This window comes from Pezoporus flaviventris, unplaced genomic scaffold, assembly GCF_033815535.1.
Source record: "Pezoporus flaviventris isolate CSIRO_AGI_PZ_B2104156 unplaced genomic scaffold, CSIRO_AGI_Pfla_v1 ptg000002l, whole genome shotgun sequence".
NCBI classification, from domain to species: Eukaryota; Metazoa; Chordata; class Aves; order Psittaciformes; family Psittacidae; genus Pezoporus; species Pezoporus flaviventris.
Window position 1 is genome coordinate 26602358 of NW_026892550.1, and position 17780 is coordinate 26620137.

Here is a 17780-nt window from a genome sequence, read left to right on the forward strand (position 1 = left end):
GTGGCTGGGGCAGGTTGAGGTTAGCCAAGCATGATCCAAGAGCTGGGTCAGGTAGTTTGACAGAGAAGTTCGCTCCAACACCCTACAACACAGGGAAAACTACAGTTTTATTTTGATTTAGTTGCTGTTCAACATCAGCAAAGGTAGAACTACAGCATGCTCTGGCTATGCTACAGCACTGTCTCGTGTTAGTGCATTGCAAAAATACACCTGTTTTCTTACTGCATTGCCACCAATCTCCCCTAAGCTCAAGTGAGTTTTCCCTTTTCCATGCTTTGTCAGCAGTAATACCATGCAGATCAATCTCATTTACCCATCAGTATGTCCCCCAGTGTCTTTTGATGCAGCTTTGCCACTCACCTGTGCAAATATAATATGACTTTCAATATAATCTATAATATAATGTAACCTTCACAGCCCCTGGCTGTGCTGGGGGGAAGTGAAGGAGTGCAGACGTGAGCAGGGAACACAGCTGAAGTGTGTGTGTGTGCACTGCACACTGGTTGCCCCTCCAAAATCTATGTTTTTCATATTAAGGTCTGGCTGGTTTTCCGAGAAGACTATTCCTACCTTTCCATTTGGAAGATCAAAGCCTCCTTCTTACTCAGTCTTTTGCATGCATTTGAATTTTATCTCTACAAGCTGGACTGGAGAGATGACTTTTAAATGGTGTCAGTCTGACCCAGGAAAATTACAATGTCAACAGCAAATGTTCTGCAGGTCTGTCAAGGTTAATCTAATTTTATCCTATTTACTCATGTCATTATTTGGCTTGTGATAAATAGGGTTGTACTTTAAAAAATAATCCGAAAGTTTTCCTATTATCGTTTCCTACGCATGGAAATTACTCTCCTTGTCTCTTCATTCCCATTTTCACAGAATCACAGACTAGCTGGGGTTGGGAGGCACCTCTGGAGGTCATCTGGTCCAACCCCCTGCTCAAGCAGGGTCACCTAGTGCTGATTGCCCAGCACTCTGGCCAACTGGGTTTTAAATATCTCCAGGATGGGGGATTTCACAACTGGGTATCACTGGGAAGAGCTTGGCATGGTCTTTACATCTTCTACATCTTTCCAACTTGTTACATGCCCCGGCAGGTATTGTCCAGAAGCTTGTGGAATGCTGTTGATAGCAAGATCAGATATTTTTCAGATTTTTTGGTCTTTTTCCTCTTAATTTTCTTACATGGGTTTGCAGCCCAAAAGAGGGTTCCTTGCAAGGCATGGCTGATAATAATGGTGTAAGGAGATGTGGGAGGATCCTCCACTGCTACTTCTACCACTATTGAAAACTAGAAACTGAACATTATTACTGCTTGGTTTTCCCGCATGCACCAAGCAGATGTATGAATTAAATGGCATTTTTGTGATATCCTAACATTCCAGGACACAATACATGTAGATGATAATAGATGTGCTAAGTTACTAAAGCTTTCTTATTCAAGGATACATGAGCTTCTTTTTGAGGTATTATTTATTAACCATGATTTTTACATTTTCTGTTACTTGTAGTTCTTTTAGTTACTCATTCTGAATTTTTAGCTTCTTATTTATCTCTCAAGAAAGCATACAAGGAATTTAATTTTGGCCAAACACACTTTGCTTACCATGTTTGGGCATCATTTTCTGCATGTAGAACAAGAACATGATTTCCTCACTCTACGTGGATGTATAGTAGAGGTGCACTTACAAGTGTGTGTGGCAGTAGCCCCTATTGAAATAAAATTATTTTTGATGCTTTTACTACGCATTTTATTAAAACCTGTAATTTTCAGAAACCTAGGTAAGGGCACATCAAATCATATCTCCTGGCACATTAGTTTTCTCTTACATGTCCTAGTAGTTGCAGTGAGGGCATTCATTCTCCTTGAACAATTCAGACCTCTGAGTTTGGGAAGGAAGTAGTGTTAGATAAACTTAACCTGCCATTTCACAGCTCTTTGTCTCTGTGTGTGTGTGTACGCACATGCATGTTAGGGGATTGTGCTCCCTGCAGGGGCTGGAGTTAACCTTAAGTTTGGCACCATGATAAAATGTTAACATGATCTAATATGATCTCTGGAGATTGTTTATTTTCTTAGCTTTGAGGAGTTGTGCACGCTATGTGATGCCTTGTCAGGGAGGATAACCCGAAGTAATGGAATTGTATGGTGTGCAGCACAGAACCGTCTCAGTCTCTGGTACAGAGAAAGGAATGTTTCAGTGGCCACCAAAGAAGTGCATAAGGGTTCTTTTGGTTTTGGTTTTAATTCAACAGCTAAACCTTGGTATCAAAATGCCCAAGGTACTTTTCTGGATCGCATTACTTTTCATAGCTAACAACTCATTGCAAGCTTTTATTGGTAGTCTGGAAAAAATGTTTTTTTTTTAATTGATTTCCATATATTTTTTATGTGTACCAAGTACTTTAAATTATAGGTGTTATTAAAATTAGTGCAGAATAATTTACCAGATTCTAGAGAAACCATGCAATTCACAGAGGGGATCATCTTCTTGCTCATGATATAAAACACTGAGTCACAGCTTTCCGTATTTTAACTCAAAATAACTGTATACTCTATTGCTATTTTCAGAAGTTGTTGATACTATATTTCTCCAATAAGAAACAATTTTTTTTTTTTTTAATCAGAAGATTTCTTTGCGTATGACAAAAGCATTTGTTGAGTAATGTTGGTTAGATTTACCTGTGGGATGTGGAACATAATGTTTTTCTTTTGGAATGTTACTTAGCTATCCTGAGAAGGTGAAACATGCAGTTAGAAAAATAGGTACTTAGTACACAGGGGAAAAAGATACAGCAGGGACCTTTAGTGGATGGTTTACCATACTTAATTGCCTACTAGTTTTGTGTTGTGTAGTGAAATAACAACCTCGTGGTCTATGTACAAGAGCAATTATTGTCTGAGATGCTGAAAATAGACGAGTTAATCAATTTACCACTTGTAGTTCTAGCATTAAGGTAGGTATTTTCCAGGACCTGCTTTTATAATGGCCTTTCTCTATCCTAACGTTTTGTACTATTATTATGTCTTGAGGTAAAGTGTAGTTTGTGAAATAGCAAAATGTAGAGAAGAGCTCTGTGTCCTCCAGCGAAATGTTGAGAAACTGAATCAACTTTTTATTTCCTGATTTCCATTCTGGCCAGATTTTCATGTGCTCTAGGGCCTAATATCATTGCTTCTGTCTGCTACTTATTACTGTGGGATACAATAATTTTCCCCTAAGTGTGAGCAGAGTATGGGTCTGCTTAGCTTTCTTGCAGTAAATACATATTTCCAATTCTGCATTGAATTTTATAGCTGCATTGGAAAGGGACAATATAAAATAGTTTCCTGCAATAATCTTTCAAGGTCCAAATCTTGTAATCTGTCCTATCCTTCTTTTCATAGAAATATTTCCCTACCCACCTGTCTCCACTTTTTCCCCAGAGAAGAAAAAGAGTGTTATTAAAGAGAAGGCGGACCTTTTCTGTTTATTACTACCAGAACATCCCCTTGTGTGCTTCTTGAACTTAATCGTCAATGCTGACTGGTTCAAGTTTGTTTTTCTTGCACCTTGGACAATAGAAGAGTGTATTATACCCAGGAGTTCGGAGTCATTTAGAATCCAATTTTCAAGAACAATAAACAAATTAAGAGGTTGGTCTGTTGCTCACATTCTTCAAAACCTCAACGAGCATAATGAAAATTGACTCTCCATAATGGCAGCCACCAGTAGACTTACTGCTGTCCTTGGGATGTATGCAAGGTGATAGACCTGAAGTCTCTTGGTTACAGCAGGCTCTTTATTTCAGGTGCATTGAACTCCCAGTGTCTGCTGCGCCATGACCATTAGCATAAGCCAGTCAGGTGCAGCAAGGGCAGGGAAATATGAAATTATCACAGTCCCACTGAGAGGTGTTCTCCGCTCTGCCAATTAGCAACAGTCTGCAGGGACTCTCAGAGAGGCTATGCTGGAAATGGCTTTTGGTTGCACACAGTGTTTACAACTATGAACTAATAGGGATCTTTGTATTGACTATTGATTACCAGGGAGAAGGGCTTTTCTGTGAAAACGTAATACATTCCTTCCTGTTTGCTAGAACAGCATTGACCAGATCTCCTGTTGCAGGCAACAAACTTTCCATGCTCAAACCATTGCACATGCTAGTTTCAGTACTGCATCTTGTGCCCATGAACAAGAGGGTAATGTCGAGCCTACATGTGAAAATTTGATTTGAGGTTGATGTGCGTATATGACATTTTTAACATCTGGATTTTCCAGTGATGCACAAGTATCTGTTGTTTGAGACTTTGGAGTCCTGTTTTTCTTTTAAACTGGTCTCGACAAACTTGGGACGTTTTCATGCTGTTCTTTCATATCTCATTCACGCCTTGAACACATCCTGAATGTTATGAGCGGTGCAGAGTCAACTGAGTGCTAATTTCTCATTTCTCAGCTTAAACAGACTTTGCCATCTTCCAGGTGCCTTTGTAGGATCAGCACTGATCTGGATTGTCTTTTTTGGCAGCCTGAGAGTGCTCACCAACATAAGTGTAGCAGTAGCTGAATACTGGGACTGATAACCCCCCAATTTAATGCCTTCAAAGTGTTCTGTTTCATTCCCAATGGTCAAGCAATGCATTTATCCTTGTCTTATCAAATGAAGCATGATTTAGCCAACACTCCAATTACATCGATCTGATAAAATAATCTTATTTGCAGCTGGCTGAGGGTATAAGGATGAATAAACATAGAAAATACTATTTAATAACTACTAGGGTGTGGGAATAGTACAGTTGCTTCAAAATCCTTGTCTAATACTTACTTGTAGTTATATGCAAAATGAAGCATAACAATCCCTAATAAGAGTAAAAATATTTGCAGTAAACTTTTACATCCCACTTTTGCTCGAAATTGCAGAATTGGTTTCAAATTTTTCAATGTAAAACTAAAAAATAGTAAAAACAGAAGCAAAAAACCTTTTGAAAAAGTAATTCAATTGTTCTGTGCAATTTTACAAGTTGTTTCACCTGTTTAATTTTTTCCTATTTTGCAGTGTATTTGAATAGTTACTATAGTTTGAGGTTTTGTAATAAGTTTTTATTTTTTGGTTAATAAAGATATTTCATGCTTTTTGCCAGAAAATTGATTAGAACTCATTTTTACATACTCTAGTAGAAGGAAAATTAAACTTATGATAAACTCACATTTGAACTTCTAAAAGTTGTTAAGTTTTCCCTTTTGAGAAACTGGGGTCAGATACTGCATTTTTATGTTAGCCAAAACTTCAGTAAAAACAGTGCCATATTTTTCTTGAGATCTAATTGATTTAGAACTGCAGGGTGTGACTGTTTGGAAGGAAAAATAAGTAAGTGTTGCTATTTCACTGGGTACAAAGAGTAAAGAAAGCCCATTTTGTATGAAAGTTGCCAAGGGAAATCTGAAGCTCATGAAAATTTCTCAGGTTTCAATATTTTTTTTCCTTTTTTTCTAGACTGCAGACATCTCAAACCATTTACAAGAGATGTGGCAGACAAAAACTGCTCAGTTTACAAGCACCCCCCAAAAGATGGAAAGCAAAAATATATTCCTAGGCTAGCTTAGGAAAAGATGAACTAAAATTCTTTCTTTTCCCCTTATGTTTAGGCAGTCTGGGAGAAGGATGTTAACCACTGGTCCCTGATTTCTGATCACTTCTATTGAAGGAAAATCCCCATTTCAGAGAGAGTGCAAGACTGTGGGAAATTAGAGGATACCACATCCCATCTTTAAAAAAGGTAAGGAAATGTTTTTCTGCTGATCCTGTAACACTATAAGTGGTGTCTTCTTTTAACAACTCATTAAGTTGAAGGAAGAAAGGAAAATTTAGATAATAGTTGATACTAAATTTCTTATTTTGACCTGCATGTTCTAAGTTATAAATCAAAAAAAACCTTTTTCATATTAAACGAAAAATATAATGCATGTGTTCGTGCACTTAAAACTAATTTCTGTGTAGCTTTTGTGTACATTTTGACACAAAAAAGAAAATAAGTACTGCACACAGTAACGTTAAATATTTTCTTTAATTTCAACTGCTGCTGTTATTCTTAGCCAGGCAGAGATTTATGTAGTCTCCACTCTACCAAGCAACAATCATTTTGCCAAGACAGATAACGGCATGCAGAATGCAGCCACTGGGAATTAGTACTAAGTAATAGTCCATCATTTAGTCTTTTATCAGAACAGATCTGCACTGTCTTACTTTCTACCAGGTTTTGGATTGATTGCTTATTTGCAAAATATTTACGACTCTACTTTCTTGCATGCTCCAGTTACGAAAAGTATTGCAAAAAGCAGAAAGCAGTTAAAACGTACTGTGCTGTGAATGTTTCCTTTGAAAGCAGAATGACAGCAGCAGCAGTTTTCCAATTCAGATTTTCTTTTTTTTTAATTTCCTTTTTTTTTTTTTGGGGGGGGGGGGGTTGAGGGAGAGGATGGGAGAGTAAGGGGAAGGGCCTGGGAAGAATATTGGAATTGCAAATGATAGGTAATAGTTTCTTTCTAAAGCAGCCATTCTTGAATGTGTTCCTAGGGCAAACATGTTGCTCGGTGACTTCATCTACACTTACACTGCATTTCTATAAAACTAGTTTCAGTTGCACAAAACAGTATGGTTCTGTTATTCAAACTTATTTATGTGGTTTAGAGAATCTATCCTGTCTAACCAACATTACCCTGTAAATTAATAAAAGCTGTTCGTTAACTAGAAGTCTTGCCTTACTTGTGACTGTTTTCATAGGATGGTTTGTGTTGTAAGGGACCTTAAAGATCACCTAGTTCTAACCCTCCTGCTTCCCAAAATGTACATTTGTCTGGTGTGTTATGTGGCAAGAGAATGAATGATAAGCAGATATCATTGACAACTCCTCTGAAATTATCATCTGGAATACATTGGCTTGTTGTTAAGAAAAAAAGGTTCTGTTTTCTTGAGATGGTCATAGTCATGGGGCCATTTTTGTGTCGTAAAAACCTACTTCACCTCAGCAGATGGTACACAGGTGTTTTTGAAATACCAGTTTGTAAGACATTGTTTGTTTCTCTATTATGGGTAGAATATGGTCTTATTTTTTCAAAGAAGAAAGATAGAGAGTGTGCAATGGAAAGTACTCTGTGAATGTGGCATGCTTCTTACTTGCTCTTTTTAACTTCATATTTCCATGGCATTTGTAAGGATTACAGATTCTGAGATATCTTCTGTTTCCTTTTAATAGACTTCATTTTTTGCATACAATTTGGCAGTTTTCAAATAACACATTTTATACTTTGCCAAGTAAAATACAATACCTGTTGGCTTATAATACAAATATTCAAAGAGCATGTCTATGAGTGTGGTCAGTTGCAACATCATCTCCAGATTGTCTAATACAAATTTCATAAATAAAGTATGCAAGACATACATTTCTGTACAGAATTTGCACATAATTTTTCTTCCAAGAGAATTAAAGCTAGGTTTTCTTTCTGACAGCGTACCCAGTGTTCTTTTGTAACCCACCCCCGTATCCTGTTGTTAAAATACTCTGGTTTTTACAGCAGATAATAGTACTAAAACTTTAATAGGAAATAATTCGTACCAGGAGTAGAGGTTTTGCTTTATCCGTAAGATTCTCCTTGTCATAAATAATTTTAGAATATTTTCTTCTTCTTCTTTTCATTTATTCTGTTTACCCAATTCTGATTTCTTTCTTACAATAACTGATGATTATGGATACATTTAATTGTATCAGTAACTTTAGTGGAAGCACAAACAAGGAATTTGTGAAATAAGTCACTGTGTAATAATTAGCTGTGCAAATACTCTATTTCCTGATTTTAATGAAGAAGAGGCCCTGCCAAGAAGATACAGTTGAATTAGTCAACATAATGTTGTAACATTTGTTCATGGTTAATTTTCTAGATTTCTAAACTTTTTTTTATGCTACACTTGTAATGAATTTTCCTGATAATTATAATGTCTCAATGTGAAAAGTACCTTGATTTGTGAACTCTCTACATATTTATTAACGTGAACAAACTGGTTGTCTCCTCAAATTTGCTATCACAAAACCAGCCAGGAAGTCTTTCACTGTAAAAAGACTCTGATTTCATGCTCTTCTGCAACTCAGCCTTAGCTTGCTTTCGTACAGAGCAATGTCATGTCCTCATGCTGGCCCAGTGCAGGGGTGACTTCACACACCAGAGAAAGCTGCTCATGGTGGTTTGCCCCCTCCCCAGTACCTGTGGCTGTGCAGGGCTGGGACCTGAGGTGGTGAGCTGTAGAACTCAGCTGGGTAGCACCATGCTCGCACCATGTGAAAAACTCTTTTAAAACACTCATCTGTGCTTACTAGAGCTATGTCTGCCCACTGCATGGTCCTCCCCAGCCTGTGTCCTGTTTAGAAGGAACCAACTTCCTTGTCTCCTCCATGACCAAAGAAGAACAACCAAAAAGATGACCTGAGAATTGCAACAATCTGAAATGATGTTTACACTTCCATGGAAAGAAAGCATTTTCTGATTCGCAGTTAAGTAATTAGTTCAGAATATCACACCATCTGCAGAACCGGACAGAACATTGCAGCAGGAAACTTGGGTGGTTAAATCCATCTGCTAATTGTTGTGGGGCAATAATTACAATAAAAAATCAAAAAGATTTAGTCAAATATTTTTATGATGTGAAAACTATGCTGTAAATTTCAGATACTTGTTTCTTCTATCATCCAGAAAATCTCCCGGTTTTGTGTATTTCTGCCTGTGACCAACATTGGAGGCTACCAGTTTCTGAGTCTAGGTGTTTACTCATTCTCGTTCTAAGAGTTGTGAGATTCATGCCTACTGTTTATCAGGTTGGAGACCTGTAAGCTTCTGGAAGTTGAGAGGGTTGGGTTTTTTTTTAATTATTACTGTCAGGGAAGTATGAAGGCAGTAGGTAGATCTGTTACAATGAGGTAGCTACACCTGACAGTTTTGGGATCTCCAAGAAAGCCTAGAGAGGGTGAAGCTCCTCCACAGAAATTTCTTCTGAAAGACAACAATGTCATGCTGAAGAACAGTTATTCTTGATCAACTTCCTTTGAAATAATGGTATGACAAATACAAGTAAAACAACAAATGAACAAAACAAGTTGTCATGTCACATTTTTCATGTTCCTTAAGCCTCTCAATATCTAACTTAGCTAGTTAACTTTTGCATCTGCTCTGTTTCCCCAGGAAGCTGCCCAGGATGCAAAAGCTTGTCTTGATAATTTTGCAAGAATAGTTTTTTCTGCTTTTACTTCCCTCGGGCAAGATGGATGGTATATCTATGTTAAAATCAGAGCAGTATTTATACTACAGTATTTATACTTTATATTCAGCCTCTAGATGCCTCTATGTTGTTGAAACTTTGTATGTAATATAAAGTAAGAGTTTTGGTAAAAGGAATATAAGAGCTTCTAAGGCAGAGCTAATTTTTGTGGAATTATTAGATTGCAGTAGTGTTGCTTAGCTCTAATTAAATCTTTTTCTTTATTTTAATTACCAAGTTATAATTGGAATTAAAATTTTTATTTCTAGTTAGATTCAGTAGTTCCAAGCAGGATTTCCATGCTCACCAGGAGTATTTTGGAGCAATTTGTATTTCAAAACAGGGCTCAGACTGTGAAGCTTGAGTGGTTTTTTTCAACATGTTCAATATTTCTTGTTTCAAGTAAATTTTTTCACACGGCCAGAAGTCTTGTTTGCAAAATTTAGATTCATTTCTGTTTGGAGTTTTATTTTTGTGGTCCTACCAATGTCAGGAGCTTATGCTATTTACCTAGCTTTAGTTAGGCTGTGGGCTGCGTTCTTTTGATTTCTTCTGTGCTGAATTCTGAGAGAATATCAGTGTATAGCAACATTATCTGAGGTCAAAAGGTGATTTATGCTTCCTCTAGTACTTTTAGAACTGGGTCAATTAAAGGATTCCCAGAAATTACTTTTTTGTATGGCTGCCCCTTCACTAGAGTTTTAAAAGTTCAAATTATGATCTTAAGAGTACTCAGGAATTCAGGTTTGTAGGTTTGGGACAGGCAAAAACCTAACACAAATCCTGATTTGACTTTGCTAAAGTGTTATTTGTGTTTGTGATGTCCAGCATCCAGCAGTGGCTAAATATTTTTATAAGCCCTAATTCAGGAAAAGAGAATCACATACTTAATTGAAATATAATTTAGTGCTTCCTTGAGCTGGAAGCTCACTGGGCGTTAGTGGCTAACTAGGAAGGAGGGCAGTAAAGCTCTTCAGAGAATTCTAAAAGGAAAAGACACCTATGTAGGTATAAGAGCTTAATACAGCACGTTAAATTCAGTACAGGCGATAGACTGACTACCTTGTCTGTATTCAAAGATTTAAAACTCGCAGTGGCCTTCCTCCCCTCCATCTGAATGAATCTCTCAGCTGAAATGCAGTTCAGAGACTTACACAGCCTTTAAAAGCTTCACGTGCTACTGTTATTTTTACTTCACATTGCACTGCACTCTTTGAACTTGTTGGAGGTGTGCAACTGGCAGTAGGCAGAGGTGTCTTCAAGATGAGGTCTTTCTTCAGCTCCATCATCTTTATCATTAAGTAGAAAAGGGAGCTGAACTACCCTGCTCTGATTGGATAATGTTTCCCACTGCAGGGTCCTGCTGAGGTTGCTAATTTTTCTTGATATAACTCAGGATAAAAAAATGTCATATAGTGCTGGTTTATATCTTGCTCTTTTTCCATATTGCATATGTTGTTGTCTAAAAGCAAGACTTCTTCCCCAAAGCGAAAGGTTCTGGAGAAGAAGCAAGAGTATGAAAAATATGTAACCCATAGGCAAGTTTCACTAGAAAAGCTCCTCGAGGCCTTTTAAACTGTTATTTTAATCTGGATATATGTTTTACAGAAAGACGAATGCCATAATTTTTAATGTCTATCACATTTTTATGTCTGGAAGATATAATGTGCCATTATAATACTCCTGTGTAATGAAGGCAGTAAAAGTATCTTTTATTGAGCCTGTTAATGTAGTTTTTTTACCCCTTGGTGAAACTTCAAGTATGGAAAACATACAGGTAGATAATGTAATTTGAAGAAAATAATTTTCTGCAGAAAGGATTTCCTTGTACTTCTACAGCAATCTGGTAGCTAATGCAGTGCTTTATACTGTAATATTGTTTAACACTATTAAACTGTTAAATACAGAGTTCACGTATGGCACCATTTGCTTATTTGCTTATTCTGTTAAATAGAAGTACTGTAAATGTTATATAAAGTATTTGTTACATAAATATATAACACTATTAGTTGTTTCCATTAGCTATCAGAGGAAGGAATTCAGACAGTAAGATGGAAAATGTGTTCTGCACAATGTGACTTTCTTATTAAAGGTCTCTGTGATTCCCTGGCAGCGTGACTTACTGGTGCTGCTGCATTTTGTTATGAAGCACAGCTATAATATTCATGTATTAAGTATTTCATAAAGTAATGACTGTTGTACCCTCACAATACTGCTACTGCATAGTTCCAAAGCAGCCTAAAATGAAAGGCATTTTACTGCATGAACAGTGATTTAAAAATAAGGGAAGCTGAAACTCTTGTTTGATTTCAGATTCTGAGCAGTTACATAAATGTGCTGTGCTATACTTCTTGTTTCAGTAACATTTGAAAAAAACCCAGACAAACCAAAACAAAAGCACCCAGAAAAAAACATGGCTGCAACTGAAAGCGATACTAACCAAAATGTACACTCTGACATACTGGGTACTGATGTGTCAGGTACTGTAATAATAACCTGGGTTTTGGTTGTAAATTAAAGAGACAGAACACATTTTCAGTTTATTTACAGAGGAAGCTGCTTCTTCATAAATTACTGCGCAGAATCTGCTTATGCCTGTGTCTTGCAGTTCATTCTCACCATGGATGGCTCTCCCAGTGTCTTTATTGGATGTTCTGGAGAGTATTTGATCACCTGGGCTAGCAAGATCCAGGTATTTGTGCAGAAAGTCTAAGTTACAGATTTTTACAGCAGGATTTGATTTAATGTTTTCTTCCTTGCTTCCCTTTCTTTTTTGCTTTTTCCACATCATTTTAAGCTGCAGTAATGTTCAGCTTAATTTTAGTATTCTGTGAACAAGAATTGCTCTAGGAATCAATATTCAGTTTATTTTGTCTTTCCCCTTTTAAGTGTAGGACTGTTAATTTCATTATATTACTGAGTACCTTGTCAAGGTGAATGTTCTTGCTCTTCAAGTATGTGTCCAGTTGCTTAATATACTTTACCAAGAAACTTTCCTGATACTGAATCTCAACTTTCTCTGGCAATGTTTTGCCCTAGAAAACACTTGGAGATGACTGAACAACCTACTCCGCTCATTCTTCTGTAGTCTCACAGCAAAAAACAAAGTTTAGTGCTGAAAGACACAACTGTCTTTAAGGAGACAAAGTATAATTTTTCTATTCCCAAACTTATGGGATTTCCTCTCCTAAGCTATAAAAAGAAAGCTGCCATAAGAAAATCTCCAGTGATGGAAACATAGGAAGGAATTATAGTACGGAAAACTGGATCATAAAGAAAACCATTATTTTAGGTTCCAGTTCAGAAAGTTGCCTGAGGAGAAATTAAACTGATTTCCTCAGTTGTGGTTTTGGTGTCTTAGTTGCATACATCATTAGCGGAAACAATACCATCTGTATATTTTACTTCTGCTGAAGTGTTATTAAATGGGGTGAAGACATCTTTCTTATTTTCCCTACTCATTTTCCCAGCTGCCCTCATGGAAACCAGCACCTTTCCAAGGAAACCGGCTCAGCAATTTTAGAATTAATAGATCAGATAATACATTTTAAAAGACTGTCACATGAAAATGAAGGGCACCCATCACCACTATACCTTAAGAACTTGTAATTCATGTTAAGTACATAAGGGAAATTTATATCATCTTTGTGATGTCTGTACAGAGTTGTAAGTGAACAAGACTACAGTCAAGTTGAAAGAGAGTATGAATATGTATAAATGAAAAGATACAGAACTTCTTTATGGAAATCTTCATTCTAAAAACCATAAAGCATTTCCTACATGATTGAAATACCTCTTAATCTGCAAGAAATCTGACCTAAATAGAGCACTAGTTACAGTATTATAAATTAACAGGACTTGCTTTGGCTTTAAAGATTTGTAATCTATACCAACTAACTAAAAGTTAGCTAAGCAAGATCATTCCACCCATGGTGTTAGTCATATTAGTGTAACTTAACAGACCCAGGCTATCTACCATGTAAGGGCTTGACTATGTTGGTGGCAGCAGGGAGTATAAACAGTAGAAAGACCTTTGTGGGAAAGACTTTGTTGTTTTTGTTAAAATAGATGGTTGATCTAACTATAAAACAGGAGCGAGGAATTTTAGATGCCTGCACTAAATGCCAGTTTCTCCTTATGATTTGTGGAAGAACTCTGCAATTGTAGCTCTTAAGAGTTAAAATACTGCTGAAAGTTGTCCCCAGAAAAGTCACCATTCAAGCTCATGAACCACCAGTTTTTTTCTTCTAATTTCATGACCTTGACTTCACAATCCCCAAATCCAGAAGGCAGTGATTTTAATCTTTATTTGGGATTCGCATGTAGCTAATCTTGTTTAAATCCCCTCTACCTCCTTAACTTCCTCCCTGCTCTTTTCCTTCTGCCAGCCCTTTATTCTTCATCTGTTTGCCTTAAAGGCCCAGGGTGGATGACTCAATGGTTCCAATCTGTACCAGCTTAGACACCGACTCCCATTTAGGGACAGCAATATCATGCTTTAGCTCAGTAGGCAGTCATGCTTTTTGAGCGATTTTGACATCTAGAACATTCTTTTACTAGCTGTTGACTGCTGCACTCCTCTCTGGTTCAGAAAAGCATGGTTTCTGCAGTCTTTTTAAAACACAAAACAAAAACCCAATCCAGCTCTTGGCTGCACAGATATTACCAAAGGTAAAACATGATGGTATTGTTCTGTGTTCAATATTTTGAATTGGCTGAAGCGTTGAAAATGCTTCTGTCTCTTTAAAATGGTGTGGTATTTTGTGCTGTGACTACTACTGAACGTGAAGTTATTTGAGTGAACAGAATAACTTCGTGTGTGTTGAGGTGTGAGGTGACCTCATTATTCCTAAATCTGTTCCTGTTTTGTAGCACTTTTTAATCAGCTCTACTCTTTCAGCTGCTCAAGTGGTTTTTATTTCTGCTGTGGTTGTGTAACAGAATTTTTTTGAAATGTCAAAATCACAGCAACATAAGTTGGTTAGTTGAGCCAACCTGGTAGAAATTCAGCTGCTCATAGATGAGACAATAATGGAGCAAGATTAAGCAGTGTTTATAGCTTAATAAGATAAGAAGCAACACTTGCAAGGCTTTACTTTGAAGCAAGGATAATGATTGATTCATAAAAGAGATGCTTCTTTTGAACTAAGAGTTCTGGTAAAGATAATAAGATTTATCATTTTGATTCTGCTTGCACAAAATCTGGGCTTCAGAGATGCTGTGTTGAAAACTCTGGTAAACTCTTGGCTCCCCGTGTGCCTTCAGATGAGCGTGTCATGGGGAGCACTCATAGGCACTCTGCAATTAGTGCTGCCTCTGGGGCAGAGGTGCACATCCTTGGGGAGCTACTGCTCCCTTTGATGCTTTGTGTTTCCGCTGGTGCTGAGGACTGTGCTGTTGGGACTGTTGATCTGGAAATCAGGCACCTGTCCACTCACAAGGAAATGAAAACAATTATTGCTCAATATTTACTCAGTGGGCACCAGCAGCCTTGTAGAGATTCTTTGAAGAAGCAGACTAGGGGTGGATGACTGTGTATACCATTGCAAAGGCCATATGCTGCCAAACTTCTTTTGCTAACTTGAGAGTTCTTCCATTTGGACCTCCAGCATTTAAAGGACGAATAAGAAACAAGAGTCCAACTATGTTGCTTGACAGTTCTCTTGTCTCCCTCATAGTTCCTATGGGACATGTTTTGTCTAAATAATGTATCTTATCTCTTGTATCATTAAGCACCTTTCAGAAGCTTCCTGGTTTCTAGTGAAGTGGTTTTTGCCTGGTTCATTGTCAGCCACTCTCTTTCGATTTCTCTTACTAGCTTCAGTATTCCCCATTGACTGCATGTAGCTTGGAGCACTTTAGTGAGTTGGTAATCCGTGGGGTTCTTAACCAGCAGGTAAATTTTCTGACCAGCTGTGTTTGCTGAGTTAAAGATCTAGTGCCTATGCCAAACTGTGGTTGCATTAATAACCTCCAATATCTACAAGTACATATGACAAGGTTTTAGCAATCCCACTGCCTCGATTCCCTGTCACATCCAAAATAGGTCAAGATGAAACATAAAGTCAGCAAAGCTGCCGAGAGGAGGTAAAAATTCAGTTTGGCGCCAGTGGACAGCATCATTGCCAATTCAGTGATGTGTTATTTAATTACTCTCCACAAGAAAAAAAAAATATAAAAGCAAACCACTCATGTACCTAAATTTTATTTATTATTATTATTATTTTACACGAACCGAAGTTGGTTGGGGAATAACTGGGATCTTTTAAATGTCTACTACATTACACTCTTCAGCTATCAAAACCTATTTTCTTGTAAGTCAATTGAAAAATAAATAATTTTCTCTTTAAACCTTGGCTGCACAGAGTTGAATTTTGTCACTTCACCATTTAATCCTCTTTCATTTAGTGTCTTGATGTGTAACCTTGTGTTTCAGTTTTCATCCCTGCTTAATCAGAGAAAAGCTGTGGCAGCAGTGGCAGGCACTGGGTGTGACTGAGATAAAGCTGATATTAGGAAATTACAGGGAGAGTGTTTTCTACCTCTGCATCACAGGATTGTTTACCAGTTGTTTTCATGCCTGTTGTCTGAGTGATGCTGCTCCTCAGCTGCTGATATAAAAAGTCCTTTGATAACTTGTGTGATGATTAAACGCTGCTTAATTGCCCTCAGTTAGGAGATTGTTTCATGGTCATTCATGCATCTAGCTTTGATGCTAGATTAGGTTGGTCCATCTAAAAGGTACCTCTTGACACCCATGCCTTTCAGTATGGTAATGTTCATCTCCAAGGTGGATCTCAGTCATGCAGTTTGAAGTGGTAAAACTGCAAAGGACTTGAATAGCTGCAGAACATGCCCAGGGGAGTGACCACAGCTCTGATCCACAGTGTTTGCTTGGGTAGTCATGCAGCCGTTCTGATGGTCCTGAGCCCTGTTGCCTGAATTAGTCCTGGTTTGCTGGCTATTAGGAGGGATGGTAGATCAAGTGTGGTGATGAGAGAGAAAGGCTTGAGGAAGCTGGGTGAAGTGATTTATTTGCTGCAGGGAATCTTCGTCTGTCAGCTGCTGGAGTGGAGGAAGCAGCCATTTTAGATGGGTCAAAAAGCCATGCTTTTCTGTCAGACCAGAGTAGTTTCATCTTTCTAATCTTTTTTTTTTAGCCCTTTTTAATTAAAAATTAAACTGGGTGAAAGTCATTCTCGTGGCTCCTGACAGTGTTTCACTAATGAAATAAAATGTGTCCCTAAAGAAAGAAGTTTCTAAACTCATCATTACATGTAAGTCTTAACATATCTACCAAAACTAATCAGTGTGAGATACCTCAGAGGAGAGAGTGACAGGAGAATATTACTTTCAAGCTTTTTATTTTATCTTCTCTCATTTTCTGTTCAATCCTATTTGCCTGTGTTTTGGGGAAATTATTCTGTCTATATTTCCAGTGCTTAACAAAATGAGGCCACTAAGCAGCCTGTGATTCTTCAGTGTTTCTCCAAACGCACTGTGTTTTTAACTGACTTGACAGAAGGAGATACAAAAAAACAGGTATTATTAAATGTATATGTAAAATAGATTAACTAAAATTTTCCTCTGTTAAAGTTTTTATCTTACTTACTTCAAGAGCCTCTGTGATTGGTATGCAAATGCTAAGGACCTCTGTTTAAACCAGATGATAACCATAAACTTTGATTTCTTTTCACATTAAGAAAGTACGGTCTTTCTCTACATCTTGAGTTTTATGAGAAGCACTTTTTGGTCTAAACACACATGTGAACTTCACATCTTTGGGATGTGGATGCCTAAGCTTAGCCACTTGTTGCTGGTCTTTGGGTAAAGCTTGTAAAACATGATTTTGAACAAACACCATACAAGAATTTAAAGGACAGCATTAAAACATGAATTTCCCATAGAGGATTTAACTGCATTTTAAGCTACTTGGTTCCCAGCATACTGAAAATTATACCACACATTTTTATGCTGAACTACAGATCTGGGAGCCTAGCTTTGCTGGGTATATTTTCCCTTAAATCTCGGTTGCAAAGACCTGTTTGTGGAAGAATGACACCTCTGCGAAAGGAGCTGTCGGAGACATGGGAAGTTTCATCCAAAGCACAGAAGAGTACTGTAACAGGCTTTAGCTCAGCCTAAGTTGATTGAGAACTGCATAATGAAGTCCTTTTTAGGTTTTATATTCAAAACTTTATTGCTTTCTAAGAAGGATTTGCATCATTGTTTCTTCTTTTATAACAACATAGGCTGCTTATTGCTTGTCTCTATTTCATTGTACTATAGGATGCTTCAGAAAATACTAGTGTCTGGCACAATTTATCTTGAAAAGTCCAGCCTCTTGGTAGTTATTGCCATTAAACTCATCTTGTAAAGGTAAAAACATGGATGATAATATAATGACAAGATTTTTTTCTGACTTTCGAAAAACTGCTGCTGTTATTCTTAGCATGTATAAAGAGTTGCCTAGTATTCCAGGTATACCTTGCTGC

General features: G+C 37.4%; 1 protein-coding gene across 3 annotated transcripts in view; it reads left to right on the forward strand.

Moving 5' to 3' along the window:
- The window catches only part of CRACD (capping protein inhibiting regulator of actin dynamics), a 127132-nt gene that overhangs the window by 55879 nt on the left and 53473 nt on the right, over positions 1–17780 (forward strand). For all 3 annotated transcript variants that reach the window (XM_061472917.1, XM_061472907.1, XM_061472923.1), the window contains exon 2: positions 5628–5747. The gene's annotated coding sequence lies outside the window, so the exon portion shown is untranslated. The remainder of the gene's footprint in view (positions 1–5627; positions 5748–17780) is intronic.